This window comes from Condylostylus longicornis, unplaced genomic scaffold (assembly GCF_029603195.1).
Source record: "Condylostylus longicornis isolate FDR11 unplaced genomic scaffold, ASM2960319v2 ptg000005l, whole genome shotgun sequence".
NCBI lineage: Eukaryota > Metazoa > Arthropoda > Insecta > Diptera > Dolichopodidae > Condylostylus > Condylostylus longicornis.
In genome coordinates, this window is record NW_026577974.1 from 4,590,465 (window position 1) to 4,606,392 (window position 15,928).

Genomic DNA, 15,928 nt, shown 5'->3' on the forward strand with positions numbered 1-15,928 from the left:
TATGATACCACGTAATTTTCGAAAATTTAAAAAATTTTGGTATATTTTGTATATTTAAACACAAATATTTTTTGAAAATTTACAATGATTGTGAATGAAGAATGAAATTTCCTACTCTCTTGATTATAGTTCTAATTCTCTTGATAAGTGAATTTAAATTAAAGTAAGCATTAATAATATAGCAATAGAAATGATCTAGAAATAGAACGGCAGCGATAGCTGTAAGCACTTTTAGGAGTCGGGAAGGAACTTTCCATATTATTTCAAAATTTTTCTATAACATATTTGTATTTAGTATTTCTAATATTCTATAAATTTGGTATTTCTGCTCGTAATACTCTGTCTTGTTCAGTTTTACTTTTTTATCTTCTTGATTTCCAATTCTGAACTCTACTGCTTTTAAATTTATAAATAGTGGATGGCGGAAATCATTTGTATAATAACTTGATTTGAAAAACCAAAGGGATGTTTTAATGAACTTCATACTAAAAATATAAATGAAAAATTTAAAATAAATTAATTAAAATATTAAAATTCATAAATTAAACTCAATATTTATTGTACTTATAACCTAGAAGAAATCAAAAATTTCAAAGATTTTTCATTGCATTTGTCGAATCTCGGATTTTTTACTTGTTTTGAATAAAATTAAAACTAATTTTTTTAAAAAAATATCTTATATATTAACTATCCCTAAAAAAGGAACTAATTTTGTTTTATTAGCTAAGTCTTCTTAAGATTTTCCAATAATAAAATTTTTTAACCCCTAAAATTTTTGGAATAAATTTTTTATTGCATCAAAATTAGTTTTTTTTCGCTCTTAAAATTTAATATTCTTCTTGTTTTTCTTCTTTTTTACTAGTTTAATTAAATTTACCAGGTAAAAAAATTGTTTTTTAAAGGCCAACAAAATTTTAAATTGTTCTCATTTATCTTTTCTTATTTTCACCCTTTCATAGGTATGTACATATAAATGAATGACTTTATACCTGAAGGGACAATATGGTATTTAAAAGTGTTGTACAAAGCAAAAATTCTTCATTATTATCAACTATTTTTACTAGTTCTGCTTTCTAACTATAAAGCCATAATATGTATATTAAAATAATAATCAATGGTTGCCCTCTTTTAAGGTGTGAGTACACATACACATGTACATACATATATAGTATAAGTGCGCACATAAGGTACCCATTTATTCACTTTTCTACAATTCGCAATAAAATTTAAAAAGTCAACTTTTAAAATTTAAGAATTAAACAAAAAAAAAAAATTTTGCTTCAAAATAAAAAAGTTTCGTCTTGAATCAACAACTAAAAAAATATTCAAATAATGTGTGTACAAAAAAGGAGTGTTAAGAACTCCTAAGTATGATTGACAGGTACTCAAAATTATTATGTATACACAATTACATATACAAGTTCTTTTTCTTTTTTCATTGTGTATTTTTAAAATTTTCATTCGCATAAAAATATGGTGACAAAAATTGTTATTAAATTATTTCGAATCTTAGCGAAAACGATTTGAATTTCAAGAGACATTGTGAACTTCATCGGTCCGTTTATAATATTTTAAAAGAGAAGATTGTAGATGTGCAAATGAGAAAAAAGTGCAGCGCAACAGCGTATAAGGATATGCTTTTGCGTATGCAGCACCCTCCTGATTAACTCAAGCAATTTGTGAGGTTCGCAAAACTGTATTTCCGTTCGAACATAAAGTCCTCCAGTATTTCCTTCTCTTGCGGTTTTCAAAAAGAAAGGTTAATACAGCAATTCATCTAAAAATAATATGTAAATTTTATTAATTTACTGCAGCGCTTTCTTTATTTTTATTTTGACTGGTTTTACCTAGTTTTTTTTTGACACTGTTCGATTTAGATATTTGTTGTTAATATTCGTGTTGGTTATGCTATGTCTATTAGCTTTATCATTGTGTAGTTCTAAACATACATATATGACCTGAGTTGGTAAAGACTTCAAATATGAACGCAACCTATATTCAGATTTTATAATTCATCAAAAATATACTATAGGTTTCAACGATGAACATCCCAATCCAATGACGCATGAATATCCCACGATTAGCAAAGTCTACAAATATATTGTCCTTAATTTTTTTTTTATATTCTTGTATCAGCTTTGCAGTATTGTTTATTACCTTTAACATTTGAATGAATTTTTTTCTTCTCTAAAATATAAATAGGTATATAATAATGTCTATCAAGATATATGACGAGTTCTAATCATTATTGTCACCTTCTTTTTTTTTTTAAACTCTTTAGTGAGATTTTTTTTTTGTCATTTGTAATTCAATGAATGAACGAATGAATGAATAATTATGGTATGTGAATTGTGAATAAAATATAAAAGGAATAAATGCATTCATACAATACATGTACACATATTCAAACATATGATAATGTTCTTATATATATGAGTGACATCTCTGTTTATGAGAAGACATTAGCACATGTCAAAAGACGACTTGTGACTTTAATTCTTTTAAATTTATTTATTTAAGGTTCTCGCCATTCAATTCATTTTTCTTTTTTTATTAAGTACAAGAATTTTAAATATGTACACATATAAAAAATTCCTTAAGGATCGTATATTATTTAAAACTTATAGAATATTATAAAAATTGAGAGTATTAAAAAAAAAAGGATGTCACAAATTTTAAATGCAATTCAATTTTTTTTTTTTTAAAGACAGGTTTTTTCTTTAAAACTGTTATACTATGTAGCATAATAACGCGCAAAATGAAGATATTAAAAATTAAAAGAAACAAATAAAAGGGTAACGAAGGGTATATATGACAGATCTTTAATTAAAACAGGGTGTGAAGATATTTATATGGGATATTTAGAAATATGAAGGAATACCATAAAGAATACTTGAAATTTTCTTTTAAAATTATGATAGATTTTCTATTTTTATTTTGTGTTTCTTCTTTTTTTTATGAAGAATTAGTTTTTTTAAAAGTGTAATCATAAATTATATTTTTTTTCATCATATTCGTGGTATAATTTAAAGATTGATTAGTGTAATTTGACTGACAGAAGAATAATGTAAATAATTCTTGTGAATTATAGGGTTAAATAGGCAGAAATAGAAAATATTGTAAAAAATTTAAAAGTGATAAATTATTTAGTTTTGTTTGGTATGCAAATTAATATATAAAATTGACAGCTAATGTAATTTTGTCTATCTGGAACCCAAAAGTTGTTGAAGGTACTGTTTACATATACGATAATATCTAAGATTTAATCTTAGATTTTGTGATATATATATAAACAGTGACTAAAAAATAGACATTTCAGTTACGTCTCTCTGGAATGTCAAATACATGAAAAACGGCATAAAATTTTTGACTATCTGAAAAGATAAAAACAATGCCCCAAATTAAATTTTGAATAACCATTCTTATATAAAATATATAACAAATATTTTGGTTCCTAACTCTCTCCACAGCAGTTTTATTAAACTTAAATAGTAAACTAAAATATTTCTTATGTATTTATTAAATGCATATGTAATTGTAATTGTTTTAACAAACCATACTACTCAAATCTAAATATTTAATAATCATACCATTAACACATAACATTTAATTCATCTCTAACCTACACTAAAAAGCTTATTATGTATTGGATTAAAAAAGGGTTTGTTTGAATTAAATTTAGATAGCTTATGCATACTTATTGTATGAACTTGTTAAAATATAAAAAAAATATTTATAAAGAAACTCAAAATTTTTCAATTTTTCACTCGAACCCATATTGACTTTTCCCAATTCTTAATAAAATTGTTTACAAATAAATATAAAATATGTACCTATACTCGTTCTACCTATAACGTGAGATTAACAATGCGAAACCAAGTAAAATTCGATTTTATATAAGTATATAAAACATAATTTATTTTTTAAAAAATTTTATTTGTTTTATTACTGTTTCTTCTACTTGCATAAAGTATATGCTGTACTTGTATAAATTGTGTGTGTACATAGGTATATAGGTACAATATTTGTACTTTTACCACTTATGTGTTCCTTTTTCAAGTACATACATATATATGTATTTACAATTATCAGAATTTAATATGTGCTCCAAATACATAAGAAATCTAAAGAAATTCAAAAAATATATATATACAAATAAACAAATACAAAACAAAAACACAAAAATAAATAATAAATATTAAAAGGATATATGGGAAGAAATCCATATTATAAGATAAAAACAAAATAAAACAAAATGGTAAGTTGGAAGAGAAAAAAAATAATACCAATTTTTTTTTTTTTCTTCAGAATCAGAAATGAAAATGGGTAATAGAAAAACCACAGCAGGATATAATGGAGGACACCCTATAGAGTGAGTGTTTGTTAGGTATACATATACATTTTGTGGTCCCTGTGAATGATATAATAACAAATAATAAACAAGAATATTTTATAAAAATAATATTATACAGAAGAAATGAAAATAAAAAATGTCCTTTACATTTCAAAATTGCAAAAAATGCCATAAAATAAATTCCAGTTTACAAAAAGTAAAAGGGGAGCCAAAGTATTGTACAACGTAATGAAAGTTATTACAAGTTTTTGTTAAAAAGATGATTGGTTACTTGAAAAGTTTCTATTTCTATTTGCTATATTTGCGTTTGTAATCTGTGAATTTCTAAATATATTAAATAATGTTCATGTAATGATCACTATTATCACCCAAATCAATGTAATAATAATTATTATTATAAACAATAATAATAATTATTACAGAAGTAGTATTTCTTTACTACTTTAACACTCTCATAGAGTTTTGCAAATGTATTCGGTATTCTGTACGTACTTATTTACAACAGGAAAAATAATCATTTTAAACAATAATTATTATTATTACTATTTTAATAACAGCAAAACACTATTATAATCATTATTATTTTTTATTGTAATTATTACATATCAATTCAAATACCAATATTAAAATAAAAGAACTAACAGCATTTTCTGTTAAAATGTATTCAATATAAATTACCTACAGTTTTGCTATTTTTCTTTTATTTTTATTTTATTATTTTTACATATTTTGTTATTTTAATGCCAAAAACAGAGTTTACAAATGAATTTTCATTTTATTTTTCAAACACAGATACATAATGTTATATACATCATAAAAGCTTCAGGACAATTCAACTTTAAATAAATTGTCTACATTTTTAATAAACTGTTGTAAAGTTTACAGTTCAGCATATGGCAATATTCATGTAAAAGAATGGATAAGTACAATTAAGGTATTTGTTACCAAACAAAAGAGAGATTCCTTTTAAATGTTATAACATTTAACATCGTGTTGGCCATGCCATTAAACTTTTTATTGTGGTAATCGACAAAATGTTTAACTCAATTGAAAATATTTGGCCAGCAGAGGAGCTCATGTGAATTCAGAACTGTCAAGTAAGTTTGTTTAATAATATAAATAACAAAATCTTGAGTTGACCATTCGATAAAAGAAAGTCAAAACCCTAAAAAGCCTTATGATAGAAGTATTACACCTACGAAAAATTATGGTTCCACTGTCTTTAATATAATAATATAAAAATATAGATTATATAGTTTCACAAAAAATTAAAAGCAAGAAAAAAAACAACATTGAATCGGGTGGTACTTTATTAAATGTGCCACTAGACTTGATATTAGTCAGAATTAGAAATAAAAACTGATTTTATAACGGTATAATAAACAATATAATATATAATGTATACAATAATATACAAAATTGTAGACTTGTACCTGAAAATTCTAGGCAAAAGACGGAATAAAAATGCTATATCTATTATAAGGTCTTTTTATGTTTATGTTACAAGCATTTTGTATGGTTAAATGAAAAAAAAAAATACTTAAGTTGCTGTTTTTTATATTCCTCTTCTTCTCTATTTGGCAAACAGAAGAAAATAACACAAACCTGAACCTCAACTCGGTTATATACTTTGTCTGACATTTAATTTTTGGATTTTAATTGGATACTCAGCGGTTGGCATCAAGAGATTTTCATAATAATTTTTCTTTTACTTTTTTTCTTTTTGCTTTTTACAAATTTTGTTCATTGATTTTTCTTTTTTTTTTTCGTTTATTCCATTCTGTTTTCTTCATACTTTTTTAATAGAACGTGAAAAAACAAAAAAAAATTTAATAGAAAAATCTCATAGCTGTTACACAGTTTCCAAAAAAAAAAGTACCATTATTGTATTTTATACAAGCAAATTACATATACAAACATCTATACTAAAAGAAGAGGGTATTCATTACAAGAGGTCATACTATAAATGGTTAACATTAAAAAAAAAAGGGATAAAAAAAGCTTGTAACCATTAAATTTGTTTTGCAAACAAAATATAAAAAAAATCCAAAAATAATTTGACAATTTTTGAAGTTAACTAAGCTATAATAAATGAAAAGTTTAAAATTTTCTAAAGATTTTTTTTTAAAAAGATATTTTTCTATACATTGAACGTGAAATATTAATTAAGTATCGCCTACACTTTAAATATTGTACAATAAAACTAAACATAAAATTGCCATTTTAAGTTTATTCTGAAATTGTAGGAGTAACACAATTGTATTTTAAAAGTTTAAAACACATTTTAAATTTGAAATAGGTACCTAATTATAAATGGATTTTTTATTTATATCAAAATTGTAGGAATATCATTTTTTGTGAGCTCTTCATTAAAAATTGTAAATGAAATGGTTGAGCAAGCTTACGATATCCCAAACCTGGAATTGGTTTTAAAATATACGGTTAATCTAGTTTGAAATTACTTCCACGAATAATGAGTAATTTTACACTTGTATTTCTAATCAAGTCATTAATTTATTTGAGATTTAACTAAAGTAATTTGCGATAACTCGGTAACGTACACGTACATCTTCACCTCAAAATTGCTGTTATATACTTTATTAAACTACAACTAAGCAAAAACAACTCAAGATTAAGTGTGTTTAAAACTTTTGTAGTTCTTTTAATAATATGCTTCATCAATTGAAATAATTTATATTTAGCCCATTAAACACATTATTAAAGAAACGCGTACCTATACACTAGACCGCTAACTTCAAAATTCCCATAGTACAATTCATTAGTTTAGGAGTTGTAATTGCTAAAATTGTGTAACAATATTATATTATTGCGATATTAAATTAATGGTGTGCAATTTTTAATTACGATATCGAAATGATTTCCAAAAATTTATTCACAAATAAAAGCAAAATAATGAAAAATCTTACTGATTAATAATCTTTATCTTATTATAAATTCATTTGACGTTTTCTATTAGTTCAATTGATTGTTGACTAAACACTGTCATAACTGTTCTAGTTTGTGATGTGTTGAAATTTTCTTACCTTCCCATCTTTTTCATTTCTTTTATTTTAATATTGTATAAAACGCGACTTAATATTGATTGCTTCTGGTCTTTTATAATTACATTTTTCCTTTTATTATTATTATTATTGTTTTCTGTTTATTTATTTATTTTTGTGTGTTTATTTTGTATAATAGTATATATGTAAACAATAAACATAATCATAGCACAGTAGTTAGCATTCAATATACGTAGGAACATTCATCTATACCTCATCTATATTGGTATATCATAATAGTTATGAAGACCTTATGTTGTTATTAGCTCTTTAAATATTCTGGAAAATTATAACAATTTTCTTTAGCAAATATTTACTGTTTTACCATATAATAACTTCGCTTTTTTATTTTCTTTCAATTTTTTTTTTTTGTATGTCAAAGAATTTTTAATGAATCCCTTTTGCAATATTGTACTATGCTGCATTTAAAGCCTTCAAGGATAATAATTTCAATTGAGAAATTCCTTACTTAATAAATTTTTTACTGTGATATTATGTACATATACTTTTTTTTTATTTTTCTGTTTGCATATATTCATGTTTGTACGTAATTGTACATACATACATATGTATATATTTGTGTATACTTAATAATATACGTAGAATGCCGCCTTTTCATTTTCTGATTTTTGAATAATTTAATAATTCTGAGGTTTTTTTTACGACCAATATTTTTTTAAAATGGAAGTATTTCAGTAATTTTTAAAAATATAAATGCTGGTAAAAATCGAATATTTGAAATCCAGAATTGGAAAACTGATTTTGTTTGGTTTTTCGATTAGTTTAAGCACTTTTAAACTTTGGTGATTTAAGATAAATATCTACTAGAATATAGAATTCTTACTTGCAATTCCTCAACAATTTGCTAAAAATCATACTTAAGTACATACTTATATGTATGCAGCAATGTAATCTCTTGTTTCTTAATACACCTTACGGAACAAAACTTTTTCAAACTACAAGTTTTTGCCAGAGTCTGAACCTAAAATATATTACAGAAATTTATCATTACTTATGTACAATTAAAAAAACCCCAAAGTTTGAACATTTTATATTTGTGTTGAAGACTCATAACTTACTTGAGAGCTGTAATTTTTTAAATCGACTGCACCTGATTCACAACTTGTGCCAATAATTTTTTTTTATTTTCATTCATATTTTTTTCAATAAATTCTTTAATCAATTCTTCCTTTAAAATTTCTCTAATTTTTCTCGTCCTCCCATTAAAAAAATAAGAATTATTAGATATTTGCAAATTGCCTGTATGCCACATCGTCATTCCCATTCCCGCCCATTTTACATATGTTAATCGTAACTGACATTTGGCAATGTCAGTAATCAATATGTCATATAGAATTTTTGATATAAAAATTCACAATATTTAAAAAAAAAAAAAACTTACAGCGCTACCTGTGGTTACAATACTTTTCAATAATTCGATTTTATAATTTTTAATTGGATAGCAGTTCACAATTCGTTTTTAATATAAATTTATATTGAAAAATAAAAAAAAATTTAAACAAAAGCGTTCTCGCCGCCATGTTCTACCAAATAAAAATGCATTTAAATTACGAATTTTATGCGGAATAACTGCATGTTAAAAAATTTTTTTTTGTAATAATTTCAATATAAATGCGTTAATTTTTTATTACGTATATTATGTTTACACATATTCACATATTAACCAACAAATTTTATATTAACTTTAATACATATTATACATAATGAAGAGAACCGAACAAGGGGATGAAATCTCATGTGATCGAGATTGAAAAAATTTTTTTTCCTTGTATTTCTAGAGATTGTAATATTTTATTTTGTTTGTATTTACTTAATGAAAATGGAATAAAATATTATTATTTATATACATATGTATGTATATATTTTGTTACATACCGAAAAAAAAAATCAATGAAAAAAGGATTTAATAAATAAATTATTAATAAATTCGTCACATATACACAAATAATGCATGTATGTATGTATATATGTATACTTTTTATTACTAATGTAAGTATAGATGTCTAATAAAAAACCTCAAGAAAATTTTTTATTTACAAAATCTTATACAAAGTGTTATTTGCATAAGAAAAAGTAAAATAAATAAGAAAAAAAAAACGAAATAATAATGAATGAAAGTTAATTGTAAAAAAAAAGCAACTCAAAAAGAATTTCAAATTCTTAATTTTTCGTAAAAAATAAATATTTGTTACCTATACATATACCTATCTTTTTTACCTTTTGAAAACGCAAAATTCTTATAACTATACGTATATTTTAATTTTTAATTTGTAAGAAATTCAAAATTTTGATTAAAAAAATTAAATATTTAAATTATTCGATAACCTTTAAATAATGGTCATTTTTATTTCATTATAAAATCGATTCGGATAATAAAAAAGATTCGGATGTGATAAAACAAAAGAGTATCTAGTATCTATTATATAGTATAGGCTATATTATCTAGTACTAGCCTAGTATCTATTATATACATCAAATGTAATATTTAAATTAGGCCATTTTTTATATAAAATCGAGATCATTTATGAACTGTATGATATCCCACATTTGTTATCTGTCGCAATTTAACTAGAAAATATGCACAAAACTTTATTGCCTGTTTTGAATGGAATATCTTATAACTCCTAATTATACCTTATGCTAAGAAAACAATTTAAATTTGCTATTATTTATTCATTTTAAAGGATAAAGTATATAATTATTGCAATTTTTATATCTTGAAAATAAAATTATATTTATTGCAATTGTAGCTTATACTCGAAATTTTCAAAGTTTGACAAAGCGAACAATAGGGGGCTCAATATTCTGCAGGTTGAACATACCGTGACATAACAAAATCATTTTATTTCTGTCAGCGTCAGCCGTAAGCTAATTTTCTTATAATTTAAATTTTTGTGAATTCAATAATTAATAAAGCCGTTATAATTTTCATACTTTGGAGTCTTTTTGCTGTTCAGTTCACTAATCTTTCCATTGGTTGCATGGTAATTTGATTTTATGAATTTATTTAAAATTTTTACAATACCTCAATAGTTTTCGGATGCATTTAAATTATTATCAAGAAAACTGATGAAATATGCTTTACTAATTCTAATTACAAAATATATTTCAGATATCTATGTATGTACATACATACATACATACATATATTCATCTGTAACGCAATAAGCAAAACAATTAATTATGCATAGGTAAGTGCATTTTTTATGTAAAAAAAATTTCTATTATAATTTACCCTAAAATTTTTCATAAATATTTAATTATATAAAAGTAGGATAAGTACTCAAATTTCTCATAGGCATTCCATTTTAAGTATCTAATTATTTTCACATTTCTAAACCACCTATAGATAAGTTATTTTGTAATATACATATTGATAATTTATATTTCAGCATATGTTTAGAAAAAGTATGAAATAGATTTTTTTCTTTCTTTAAGTTTCGAATATAAATTTTGAAATTATTATTAAAATATTTAACCCCCTTTATGATTTTTCTATAAATAATATTCATTCTCTTATTCAAATTGTCAATTTCCCGCTACTTAAGCACATCATTGCAACAAAAAAACAGAACCCAAAACAAAATGTTATTTCCCATTAGAAATCTTATGAATTATCTAGAATTCATAAAATTTACTGGTAAATAAAATTTGGTTTTTTTTAAAGAAATGCAATAAAATTTACATAAAAAAAAATTAGTTGAGAATATTAATGAACCAAGAAAATTGGCTATGACAATAACAAAAAAATAATTTGTTCCTTAGGGAAAGATAAACCCTTCCTTTACGTTATTTTTACATTGTTTTTTTTTTAGGATCTCAGATTCACAGATGATAGAACATTAATTAGAAGAAGAAAGAGAAGAAGAAATTTTAAAATTATTAAAAAAAATTATAAATCGCAATGAATTACAATATTTTTTTTTTTGCAAAAGTCTTCTTGTGTACTTGTAGATTTACAATAATGATGACAATATATTAAAATATTGGCGAAACATCCATAAAAATAATAATATGAATGTAAATATTGTAGTATACTTGTTCAGCTCGTATATACTGGATTACACATATTTAAAATTTTCAATCCGTATCTAAAAATAAAGAAAAGAATTTTACAAAAACAGTAAAGAATTTTATCGAAATTAAAAAAAAAAGGAAAAGTTACCATACGACATATTTTGTATACCTATATAGCTAAGCCACATAATAAGAATCGTAGAGTACTAGAGTGTAATACAGAATCAATGAATATAATTGTACAAAATGATTCAGGATTTCAAGTGCATATCATATGGGAGTACCAAATTTCAGCCTCTTCATTCTGTCGCATTGAATATTATGAAAAGGGCATTTTCGTAATGCTGTTGTATTAATATCGTACCACTAATGTTCTACAATTAAAATTGCAGATCACAATTGAAAATTACAGTGATCTTATACATACAAATTTTATTCTTCAAATCCATTTCATTATTATTATTATTCCATTTGACGTAATAAAATTTAATAAAAACTATTGATTTTTTAAGTTTGGATCATTGATTGAAAATTTTAATGGAAAACTATTAAAAACAATGCTATAACGTGTTAAAAACAATACGATTATGAAAAAATCAAAGATTTTTAAGCTCATTTCCTTTTAATAGTTGTCAAAACGTAAATTAATAACAGAAAGTTCAGGAAAAGTTTAATTTATATTTACGAAAGTAAATAGCAAATTTTTCAGTAATTATTTATAATTATAAATAAAATGTTAAGGAAACTTTTAGTAGCTAAAAAATTCAAATAGAAAATTCCACTCTCAGAGGTAGCTTTAATGAACTAGGACCATTATTTGGTGGTAGTGATATCGAAACTGCATGATAAAAAAAAATGGAATTTGGTATGCAACATTAATTTTCCAAACTCTCAACAAACAACTACTTTTCCTAACAACATATACTCGTACAACAACTGCAGCAATGCCCTGGCAGGGTTATTTATTTCATACAGCATAGCAATTATACCAACTTTAACTTCATTCCAACCAACGAAATACAGTCAATTGAAACGACAATCTCAAATGCATCTGAGTTTTATCCAATTTTTTTTTTAATATTCATCTTATTTTTTTTTTTGATGAGCATAAAATTAATTGTTTTTTCCTTTTTTTTTATTATGATATTGTTTCTTCAATGTTACATGATGTAGTCATCATCATCATGAACAGAAAATATGCAAAACAAAGATAATGGATGAATTTTTCTGGATTTCTGATTTTCAAAATATTAAAAGTAATAAAAATAAATGGAAAAGTCTCTGCAACAAACACGTTATCATACATTTTCATTATAGCTATATGTTTAAATATCTATATAATATTACATTATACTGGCGCATACCTAGTGTAATTGAAAAGTCTATATATATTATAGATTAAAGAGTCGCTGAAATTTACCTATTCATATTAATTTATAAAAAAAAAACAATATATATACGTCCTTCCACATATATAAGAGTTATGCTTATACCATATAATGTGAGTCTGTCTAGAGTAGCAGCAAGAAAAAAAAAAACGAGATAAATTGGAATATGGATGTGACAATTAAGTAATGGGAAATGTTTAATTTTTTGTAAAATAAAATATCAAATTGTGACTTATAAGTATGAAAATGGTAGCGATTTTTAAATTAAAAAGAAATTGTGAGTGAAATTGTCATATATACAATATGCTATACCGTAGAAGAAGACTTCATGGGTAGGGATCTTGTCACAAAAGTATTAAATTGAAAAGCTTAATGAGCATAATATTTTAAATAAGTATAAGATGATTGAAATTTATACATACGTACATATATAGTGTTCAAACGAGAATTTCAAAGTGCTCATATGGTAACGTTTCAAAAGCGATAAAAATAATTTGAAAAAAAAAATAATATTTTTTTAAATAAAAAAAATTACATTCTAAAAGATAAAATTAATTTTAATTTTAGAGAATTCAAATACGAAAAATTTGCAATTTAGGAAATAATGTCGGTATTCCAAATTTCAACGAGATTCCCGAATGATCTATGCAGGAATTACTATGACCAAGAAGGGAAAGGAATGCCGGCTCATCTCTTGCTTATGTTTGGCCTTGGCAAAGAGTAAGCGGATGTTCCATTTGAAAGCAAATGAAAGGGATTTTAACTGATTTATAAAAAAATTATAAAATGAGTGATTTTGCGGGAAGGTTAGTGGTATTACAACGGTCCTGTCTGGCCTATCAACTCGATCTAATTTATTGATTAAATTGAATTTACTCCATTTTTAATTTAAAAACAAAAACAAATCTTATTAAGAATTAGAAATATTACAAACCATTTATTTTTTGCTCAAATAATCTTCATTGGCGACGACTTTATTTTGATTTTGTTTTTTTTGTTTTCACAAATTGACCGAATAGTTAACCTCAACTAATATAAATCTTTAATTTTTTTAATAAAAATCTGTGATCTGCGAAAAAGTGTAATTAATTGTTAAAATCGGTTACAAATCGAAGGGTCAATATTATTGTTCTATTATACAAAATTATTTTATACAATCGTTATGCGTTTTAACATAATATTTCTGTCAATTTTAATCTGTCATTGAAAATCACTCTTATATAAAATTTGGAGAAGAGAATTTAAGTTTTAGATACTTACATTAAAGTTTACTCATAAAATAGCAAAAATAGCATAAAAATATTACGGAAGGGTGACTAAGAATATTATCAAGGAAAAATCATAACGAAAGGAAATGCATTTGCAGGAAAAGTTTTTTTTTTTCTTATTCTTATTTTTTTTTTGTTGTCTCTTCTATATCTTTCTTTTTTTTGTGTCATTTTATTGTCTTGGACGGAAGTCATTTAGGAAGTTGTCAATAAATTTTTACTCATTTTTTTCTTCTTATAATATAACATTTGACTTTTGTGTTCGTTTCTTATATATAATAAAGTCATAAAATAATAAATGGCTTAATGATAATTTTCCTCATAAATTTTATTGTATATATAATATACAATGCTGTACGAAATAAGAATAAATGAGAGATAGTAAGATGGATATTCAATTTTTTGTATATAAGATTTACAATTCGCATGAGAGCCATTAACTTTACTTTACAAGTACAAATTGTGTACATTTTAAATGTATATCCATGTATGTATATGTACATAGGGTGTCCGAGAGAAGATGACATTCCCAAACCAGGATTGCAGATTGAAATCAAGCTAACAAAAAATAACGGGGAACATTCTATTTTTCTTTCTCTTTTTCGAGTCATTGGGCGTCAAACTTTCACTTTTTACCTTAAAATTCGGGAAATGTAAAAGTTGCAGCTCAATCGGAAAATTTTAATTTATTGAACCTCATTTTCACTGCAACCTCATTGCTCGAAAAGAGTTGTTTAGAGTAAAACTTTTCCTCAACACTCGGGTTATATAATAGTTACAGCTCAACTTTGGCGTTTGCTTTTATTGTGCCTCATTTTCATAATTGACATCATATTGCTGGAAAAGATTGGCTTGAAGAGAAAATATCTTATTATTTTTTGTTCGTTTGTGCGTCTTGACATTCTACGTTTTAGGTGTACCACCGAGTCTCAGACAATCGGTAGATTAGTCAATGCATTTGGATTATAAAAACATAATAGATATATATATATTATATAGCGTAGTTGGGAACTCTTCTTAAATGATTATTTTAAGTAAATCACATTTATAGTAAAACAGAAAACCAAATAAAAAGAAATTAAGGGCAAATAATGGTGTAAGATGAAATTTTTATCTTTAAGGAAAGGCAAAATGTTTCTAATTGTGGTCAAAACGGAAATGTTGTTTCTTTTTTTTTATGTTGTGCTTGTTATATTTGTTTTGTGTTTTTCTTCTGACTAAATAATAATAATGATTTATTAAATTTAAAGATTTCATATAAAAAATAATACAAATTTTCATGAAACTTTAATATTATGAGAAATGTTTAAAATTTAATGTGCTATTTTCATGTAATGGACGTGTGAATCATATATTTTTGGCCTTAAAAGTTATTTTTTAAACTCTGCACCTTGTAATGGAGGGTATACTAACTTTGGAATGGGGTTTGTAGCCGCTTGAAGAACCGTATGAACATGCAGGTGTATGAATGTATTCTTGATCAGCGTAAAATTCTGCGTTGATTTAAACACTTCCGTCCGGTCAACCGCATGATAATTCAAAAGCGAATGAAGCAAACACCATTAAACTTTCACAAATTGTTACTTTTCTGCCAAGGACAGGACGGCTGGTATTGTAATTGAACCAAAATCGGACGAGTTATACTCGTCACTAACGTTAACATACAGCTTAACATAACTTTAATATTAAACTCTTCAAAAAGCTTTACCGTGCACTGTAGAGATTACATGAATTTCGAAGTTACCACACACAAGTCACCTAAAGACTTCACCTATACAGTTTCTCATTGTAAATAGTTGGTTCCAACAATGAACTCTT

The 15,928-nt window shown here is 24.6% G+C and overlaps 1 protein-coding gene across 1 annotated transcript in view; it reads left to right on the forward strand.

Annotated features, from left to right (window-relative positions):
• Window positions 1-10,293: 10,293 nt before the first annotated feature.
• Window positions 10,294-15,928, forward strand: part of LOC129616646 (V-type proton ATPase subunit B-like) — a 44,440-nt gene continuing 38,805 nt past the window's right edge. The window contains exons 1-2 of the mRNA XM_055532279.1: window positions 10,294-10,421; window positions 10,550-10,628. The gene's annotated coding sequence lies outside the window, so the exon portion shown is untranslated. The remainder of the gene's footprint in view (window positions 10,422-10,549; window positions 10,629-15,928) is intronic.